The following is a 9,489-nucleotide window of genomic DNA, read 5'->3' as shown; positions in this document are numbered from 1 at the left end:
AGTAGTAAAAGGGCAAGTTTGGGCTCCTTCAATCCCTACAATATTTTCACCATCAGTGAAGCACCAGAACTGCTACCAGGTCTCTCTCCCAAAAAGGGGGCTCAGTGCAGGATAACCCCACAGATGTGAAGGTTGGTGGGTCACCAGACCCACTAGGAGGGCTCCAACTGCTCCTTAGGGAGCTGTGATCACCCTCCGGTTTGAGATCATAACAGAACTAATAATGGCTTTAACTAAGGCACAGATGTACCCTCACAGTGACATGCTAGTGAGGGTGCCATGCTGGCATCTCTCACCACGCTGCTGGGGCAAGAGGCCCTCGGTGGGATTCTGGAATTGTGGCAAAGAGCAAGGAGACTGCCTCCTCCTGGTCTAATGAAGTGCTTCTATTTCTTCATTCCCTTCCAGGGAAGTGGAGGAGATGGGTGAAGAAACCTGTCTTGTTCAAACAGAGAAGGGACAGCAGGTACAACTGAGCCCCTACCTCAAATGGCAGAGAGAGCCCCTCATCCATTCCTGGAAAACCTCTGCTTCCTACCTACCTCGTGATGTCTCACAGACAATTCACAGAGCCCTGTCATTCAGTGCATCTCAGAGCCCCTGTCCTGTGCTGCAGTAACTTCCATCAGGAAACTTCACTTTGCTGCCCACCAGCTACAGCCTCAATTCCTCTCCCTATATGGGCCATGCCCAGTGTCTGATCAGACATGTGGGTTTATCCCATGGAAAACCTTCAGTGACCTTCCTCCCACACTGCAGTGACCCGTGGCTCTTCTGGGAAGAGGCAGCTGCAGAACTGCTGTGGCTTCTGTGTCACTACAGGGATGGGCTGCAGGGATAAATGACTTTGTATTGTCCCAGTGTGCAGCACTGCACAGTCAGTTCCTCCTCCAGAAAGCTGAGATTTTTATGAGATAGAGTCTGCAAATCAGTCTCTTCTACTGACCTTTAACTGTAGCAAATGTGGGAAATCACCTTCTTATTTCAAATTCACTTTGAGACCCTCTTTTAGTATATTGGCCACTTAAAGGGCAGAAGTTGAGGCACAAAGGACAAAGGAGAAAACAAAATTCATTATTGTACTAACCAGCCAAAAGCCGCAGTGCTCTGCCAATCACACAAGGTTCTTGCTATGGTCTCTGGAACTGCATCACCACTTCCCCCTCAGGTTGTTCATGCCTCCTTTGGCCTGTGCTACACTCATGCATGAGCTCAGCAAGCCATCACTCACACAGAGCACTCTCATAAAACACACAGCACCCCATGGCAGCCCCCTCTGCTGCGTACTCAGCCAGGGCTCTTCACAGCTGGGCTCTGGACTGCTCCCTTTTTAGCTTCACCTTGTGGTAGGGAATGTAATCCAGTGGAAATTCTGCTTGGGGTCTCTGCATTCTCCATTAGTCAAGTCTTTTTCATTTTCAGATCTTTGGAGAGCTCCAGAGAAAAATTATACAGGTCTCTCACACTATTTCCAATGCCTTCTGCATCAGAGGAATTTGCCTTTAAAATACGCTTAGTAACTGCCAGCTTTCCTGCATTCCTTTATCCCTGAGATTATTTTCCTCAGAGATCCTTACTTACCAGTTCTCCAAATCTGCTGAAGTCTACTTTTTTGGGAGTCATTATCCATATTCAGCTGGTCTAGCTTTTTCCCTTGGAATAATGAACTTTATCATTTCATGCTTGCTTTCATCCAGATTACCATCCAATCCTTAGATTGTCAGGCTGTTCTTTGCTAGTCAGAGATGGGTTTAAGGTAGCTGCTCCCTTGCCCATTTCCTCCCTCTTTCTGAAACAGCATCATCTTCTCCACATCCAGAAACATAACAAATCATCCATATCTAGCTGTGTTACTCTTGGCTGGAGGCATCACAACAGTATCACATCTTACTACTGAAAGAGTTGTCTTCCTGTTGCTTGAAAAAAAAAATAGCCACTTCCTGTCCCAATGAGTTGATCAGTAATAAAAATCCCCATTAATTGTCTCTGGTTTTCTTCCTTTACCAGAATTGTTCAACAGATCTCTCTCCTGTTCTTTCCCAAACACCAGGGCTTGGTACTCAGCGCCTCCCTTGTCCTTAGTTGTACCTCCTGGACAAATCTCCCATACCATTCCTCAGCTCCCATGGTGTGCCCTGTAAGACTGCCATTAAAGTTATAGTTATACAATATATTGTATTTCTTTGATTGTTCTCTTTTAGGAATGAAATGGATAATGCTTAATTGATTAAATTATATAAAAAATCTGGTAAAACAGAATTACAGAATAGCCTGCATTGGAAGGCACCCACAAAGATCATTTAGTCCAGCTCCTGAAAAGATGAAGGAAGGGCTTGCTCTTGCATAAAGGGATAAATGGAAGATACATAGTAAAAAAAATTAAAAAAAAAAACAACTCACACACAAAAAAAAAACCCACCAAAAAACCTCACAACACCCTTAGTTCTGGCATGCAGGTTGTTGAAAAGCTGGAAAAGCTGCTGCATTGCAACAGGCAAACAAAGACACTACATAATTTATTGGATGGACACCCCCCTCCACCCCTCCCCACCAAGTTTCTCCTGGTTTAACACCAACTGATTTAACAGCAACATGACTGTGGAATCCCCTTGTATATTAGAGAGAAGGAGCATGCTAAAGGGCTGCAGCTCCTCATTGACCATATGAGGAAAACCTCATTTTTTCATAACACATTTTTTCCCATGAAAGGGAAGAATGAAAGTTAACAGATGCTTTCTTCATGAAAACTCTTATTTCCTTAGTGTTTCTTTTCAGAAGTCAAGCGTGCAATTCCTTCTGGCCAGACAGACCTTTCACGTGCAGTACAAATCCTCCTGCATCTCTTGGAAGAGGATTTGGAAGCCTTCCTGGCAGGGAAAATATCTACAGCAGTTCCCACTGGATTAAAATAATTTCTATTCTCCACTTCAGTAGGTTAAGGTGATCCGAACAGTCTGTACCTTCTATAGGTTTTCTAGATGCCACTGCTTTCATGGCCTTTTGGAGATGCTCACTTTTCCTGTGAGCATTTTTGGCCCTGTGTCTTTAGACATATTTGATCTTCCTCTCCTGTGCTCCACCCTAGAAATGGTTGCATTGAGTGGGGTGCTGGCTGTAGTTATGTGTGAAGTACTTGATCTCTTAGGATAAAAGGTGCAATTTGAATGCAAAACACTCTGAAAGCTTCCCACTTCTAATGGTTTTGCTTTCCCACGCTGGAAATATCTCGGATGTTCATTTCAATTTTTATTTTGTTTCCACTTTTGTGCTCCTTACTAAACTGAGGAACACTTACGATCTGGGTGAGGGGAAGAGTCTCAATCCAGACTCCCATGTGCCAGATAACTTCTGGTCTGAGTAATGGTACCAAGTTCCAAATTCTGAATAAACCTGGCCTTAGAGGGCCATCCAAAGATCGCCATCCAAACTTTGTAGTGTGCAGGGCTAGAAGAAATGTCTGCACATTGACTAGTCCAATCCCTTAACCTCACAAAAAATTAACCCTCTCTCTAGCTATTGTTTCCATCTGTTTTCTACCCATCAGTATTCTTTAACTGGGCTTATAGATCACTAGCAGATGATAACCAAAATAGCCAAGACCATATTCACAGCACTCTTCCCTTTGCACACACTGCTTGAGTTTGCTGCAGACAATTGGTACTCTGGGATGACTTAGCAAATACCCAGACAAACCACTCAGAGTGAAGCAAGAACCATACCATCCTGGAATTTAGGAATGGTATTCTCCAATTTAGTGTTCCCACTGAAATCACTCCAAACCACACACCTCTTGTTCACTCCCCCCACCTATGTGGCAGGCTTGAGAGGAGACTTGGAGACACAATAGGTAAAGATCATGGGTTGAGACAAGAACAATTTACTGGAAACAGCAATGAGATAAGAAAATAAACAGTAAGATCAACAATACTGTTGTGTACAAGAAATTAGTTATTCACTCATGGGTTGTCACCCCCAACAACACCCAATCACTCACTTATCAGGCTACCCCAAACACAAAGGGACCCATTCTCCCATTCCTGGAAAATGATGTGATGTGGCACAGAATAATCCAGGTTCCCTGGCTACTTCCTGCTCCTGGCTACTGCGAAAATTGACCCTGTCCTGACTGGAACCTTGACAGGCTGGCATTGCCACCCTCAAGGAGACATGGCAGCAGACACCACTGTCATTTGGAAGGGAGCCTTGTAGATGCCCAGCAACTGAAACAGCCTTCATGAAACAGCTCTGCTTCTACAGGGGCACTGAGAGGATCTCCCTGTGCAGCCCCAAACCAAGTTAGTTTGCCAGCAGAGACACATATGCCAGCTTCTCACTAACCCATGCCATGCCCAGCACCCCCTGTCCCCGTGCCTGCACAGGGCTCACCCAGCTCCCTGTACTCAGGAGCATTCTCAGCAGCCAGGTTTTGAATTCTGTTTCGGATTGCTTGGTGTGTAATGATCTTTAATCACAACCAGCCAAAGCTACTCTCAGATTATTTCATTTGCCTGCCTGTAGCTCCACAGTAAAATACATATGTTATCATCGTCGTTTTCTCATTTTATTCCATTGCAAGAGTCTCAGATGGGGCTGGGTTCTCTGGGCTTTGATGTGTGTTTTTTTAAACTGCATGAGAACTATATTTAGTTTCAGTTCACTTGCAGTGTCAGGCTTCCCTGTTGTGGCCCTCTGCCTTTACCTTGGCAGTGTTACAAGATCCAATTATGGCTTAAAAATCTGGCTGTGGAGAAGGAAAACTGCTGGCTTTTTCTTCATTACTAAACAAGGACCTTCTGTTGTCCACAACACGTGCCTGACGTGAAACCATTTAGGGGGCCCTTGAAGAGGCAGTTCTGCTGCTGTCCTGCCTTCATGATCTCTTGAAGTCCTCCAAGTCTTAAAGACTTTCCTGCTATAAAAGCCCACAAAGCCTTTGGTGTAAAAACAGAGCTCAGTCCCCCTTTGCTGATCTCTCCTTTCACTTCCAGTCTGACCTGTCAGACAGAAATCCTACTTTACTTAAAAAAAAATAAAAAATAAAAAAAAAAAAATGGAAGTGGGAACACTCATTTGAAGCCAAATGACCTATTACAGACACATCCACTTACCCAAAGGGCTGAACTGTAGTATTCTGCCTTAAAGCCAGCACAGTGAACCAACATTTCTAGGGAATATGAAAGGAGGGGGTTTTATTCCCCTGGTTTTCCAGTACCATTTACAGTAGCTTTTATGTTACCCTGGTTAACAGTCAGCTTCTGGCTAACACATATTAGATTCATCCACAAAACAAAACATTTTCTTTTCTGACATTGGATGTGAAGAATATGTTTGTTTTAAAGTGACTGTCTCATTAATATGTTTCACTGAATTATACACCCTATAAAGAAATATTGTCCCATTATTAATATATACTACAGCAATATCCAAGAAAAACTTCAGGAGGAAATAATACAGTGAAAAGCCAGCTCTGTCTGCACTTTACATCTTTCTTTTTTTTCTTGAGCAATGCTTTATGTTTCCTTGAACATAAAGAAGATATTGTTTGCTCATGATTTTGAGAATTTTATTTTCCAGGTCAAAAGACAAACAAGAGAATCTGTGCTACTTCTCTGGTTGAAATCCACTATCAATGTCTTGCAATAAAAACTTGTTGTTCACTTGACACATAATTGCCATGGAAGAAGCTCCCAAGTGACACTGACCTCTAATGATATTACAATGTCACACATTAAGAGCCCTGTTTAGGACCAAGAACAAGTCAAGATCCTGATGTCATCTTCCTCAAGGTTCCCAAGTCAATTCCACCAAGTAGGCGGAGTAGCATTCCCTGGTCACTTCACCATCAGAGGACATGGGGCCGCTGGAGACAGCAGGATACACCCCCCAGCTCACCCAGGCCTGGCTTACATGCAGAGATTGTCAGCCCTTAATGCTTAAATTGGTTGATGAGTGCTTTATGCTGATTTAGCTTAATTTGGGAACAAACTCAATTAAGCTGAATCAATGCTAGCTACTTAAGGGGTTGTACTGACTAAACTAAATTAATTTAGAAACCTATTTAGTTAAATTGTAACAATTTGTGTATGCAGACAGACCTTCATTTAGCACACAGTCTCATTGGGTTCATTTGAAAGAGTAAACTCCTTGCAGAAGACACCTCTTTGTACACTTGCATAAGGCACTGTGTCTCAAAGGCAAATGTGTGTACACATACGGGCTTATATGTGCACACATACCATTTCTTACAGACTCCTCTCTCAGTCAATTTTTCCCACATTTTGCCTAATATCCAGCAAAGGTGATTCAGCCCAAATCCTTGACATTTAAAAAAAAAAATATTTGTGGTTAAGTTTACATTTATACTTGTGAACACTGAGCGATTTTATTTTGAGTCACACTTCACAAGTAAAGCATCAGCAGCCTGGAGAATGGGAGACTGAGGGGAGATCTCAGCTGTCTACAGCCTCCTCATGGAAGAAAGGGGAGGGACAGACACTGATATCTTCTCTATGGTGACCAGTGACAGGATCCCAGGGAATGGCATGAAGATGTTTCAGGGGAAGTTTAGGTTGGATATGAGGAAAAGCATTGGACAACACTCTCAGGCACATAGTGTGGCTCTTGGGGCTGTCTTGAGCAGGGCCAGAAGTTGGACTCGATTATCATTATGGTTCCCTTCAAATTCAGGATATTCTATAATTCTATACTTCTATGATATTCAGAAGACCTATTTTCCCTTCTTTTCACATGTCTTTTCCTCCAGCACAGCTGAAGGCACATGCACATCATAACAGGCCTGTGGAGGCTGTGATCCCAGAGCTGTTCTGCTCTGTGATGGAGGATGTCCCAGTGGGCACCAGGCAGGACAGGCACCTGAGCCCTCTCAGCACCTCAGCACAGGACAAGAAACAGGCAAGGGCAAATGTGCTTTGATTAGTCCTTGCTGTACTGGCTTGCACTGCCACTTTATGCATCTTATCTATTTGAGATGGGGTCACCTCTTCACCTCTGGTTACAGGTGGAGGTAAGGAACAACAGTGTGCCTCCCCCCATCAGATGGGGCTGCTGGGGAAGAGGAGGAGCAGCATTCTGTCAGCCCTAGCAGTATTTCAAGGGCAGATCTGGGGGCTGACAAGATCTGCAAGTGCATTTCTATTATTGTGAAACCACAGGAAGTCCTGCTCTCGTTCTGCATTGCCCATTCACACAAAAGCAGCAGATCTCAAGTCCTCTTTAAATGGATAATTTTTTTTTCCTCCCTGCCATGCCTATGCCAAATACACAGGGCATTGCAGAACCCATCTACTTGTACTATGAAGTCACAGCAGTTTCCTAAGACAGAAAATTGTTCTGCTGGTCAATGCATCATCCCTTCATCTTCCTCAAAAGATCTCTCTGTAAAAGTTCTAACCAAATAGGTTTAAATATAAGTTCTTTTTGTTTCCTATTTTATGGCACTGGGAAACTAAAATATAACACTGGAAACATGGTCCAGGCTCTCTTTGTATTCTGCTGAAGCAGAAGTGTGGGCAAGCATCTCTCCATTGCTCATGCTGCCCCCCATTTTGCACCTGCACACTTTGATACTGGGTGCTGATAAAATTGCAGTTTGCAGAAGCAATATCCCTGTCCCTTTTTATGTGATTTCAGCTTCCCAGGGATTAAAGTGGTTTCTCTGAAGGAACCTCAGTACATATCGCAACACCAAAGCTCAGCAAAGACAGAAACTTCCTTTGTTGTGCAAAGTTATGACAGGAAATAACACTGGGTTGGACTGATAAGCCTTTCACATTCACCTGCTGCATATCAAATGTTTGGGAAAGGTGTGTAGCAGGACATTCGAAGTCAGCTATTCACTGCCAAGGCTTTATAGCAGCTTTGTAGATGGCAGGCTTCTGGATGCAAATAAATTTATATTTCTTCCACAAAGCAAGTTTGAAAAGTGTATTGATAATGCCTCTGTAACGTGACTGCCTGACTGGCATTAGTATTACAACTGCTTCCATTGCTGCCAAAAACAAGCCTATGATGAAACAAACACCACTTTATTTTTAATACCGTGGCAGTTCTCTGTTGAAATATTTTTTTGGATTGCCAGACACCAGCACTTGTGATCAGATCCTGTTGGATCACAGAGGTTTCTAAGTTGCCCGTCAGTGTTTACATAGTGTGAGCGTCTGTTGTATTTCATATGGGATTAAGTATAATCAAAATTCATGTTAGCCTTTGCAAGCTAGCATCAGAGGAAGGCATGTATATTTCAGCTAATTAATTAACAGGATGAATGTGTTAACGTGAGCCTCTTGAGACTCGGCTTAATAACCCACTAAGGGTCGTATTTGCAAGTGGCAAAGCTTCTGTGGCTATATAGTGAGCCATAAATTATGGGTGAGGCCATTTTCTTTTCCAATCCTGACTATCTAGATTCAGGGGGTTGTTGTGACTCTGCTTTCACAGAAGGGCGAGGTTTGTTTTCTTTTTCCCTTGTTTTTCTGTGTAACCCTTTCTGCGAAACTCATTAAAACCCTCTGAATGGGCATTGATGGCAGTGTGAGGAAACACAAGGTTCTCTTTTCCACCCACCCACACGAGGCATGGAAGCTGTCTTGCCTTCATTATCTAATGTTTCCCTGGTGTTTCTGAGGCAGGGGCTTAAGTTAATTTGCAAGCATCACACCAGCCAAGCCCATGGCACTGCAAAGAAACAGCAAAATGATGCGCTGTGCAGAGCCATTCCCTTTGCAGAGGCCTGCTGCCAGCTAATGACCAACCCTGTTGTGGGTCACCTTCCCACCTCGCTGCAGTGAGTCTGTGAGCTCATTAACCTACAGAGCTTACAGTCTGGCCTGTTGCTTGACGAAGGTCTCTCCCCACATCTCCTACAAGATAAGGTGTGGCTGAGCTGAAGGAACCCCCTCCAGCATTCCTGGACACACTTTCTGGATGGGTGCATTGAACCTAAGGCCAAAAATTAGGTTCAGCTAAAAAATTCAGGGAGGCTGAGAACCGCTGCATCACCTCTCCCTGTTCTATAGAACATTTTATAGATCTTCAAGGTTTTGTAAAGCCCCTGCTAGCCAAAATTTTTTGTCTCTAGAGAGAAGCTGGTGAAAGCCAAGCATGAGATCACAGCAGACTCCACTCTGCTTTCCTTCACACAGCCCACAGCATGAACACATGGAAAAAAGCCAAGTCCTTCTGCAAAAAGCAAGGAGCCTGCACATCCTTCCTAACACATTTTAATTACAAAAGTGGCGCAAAATAAATCCTGAAAGACAACATGCAGCTGACAGAGCTGGGGAGCTGGATTTCCTTGGTGATCCTAGGTTAGCAGTTGGACTAATGACCTTGGAGCCTTTTCCAGCCATGACTTTTTTATCCTGCCCCCATGTTCTTGGGGGTGTCTGTCTCAGGTGAGGAGCACAGGCTGCCCACAGAGCCATGGGCCCCCGGAGAGCTCCCTCACATACAAGGGCAGGGGGTGATGGG

Source organism: Pseudopodoces humilis, chromosome 1 (assembly GCF_049639895.1).
Source record: "Pseudopodoces humilis isolate 2021_Gansu_Grassland_sample_001 chromosome 1, ASM4963989v1, whole genome shotgun sequence".
NCBI classification, from domain to species: Eukaryota; Metazoa; Chordata; class Aves; order Passeriformes; family Paridae; genus Pseudopodoces; species Pseudopodoces humilis.
Note: the sequence above shows the minus strand (reverse complement) of the source record.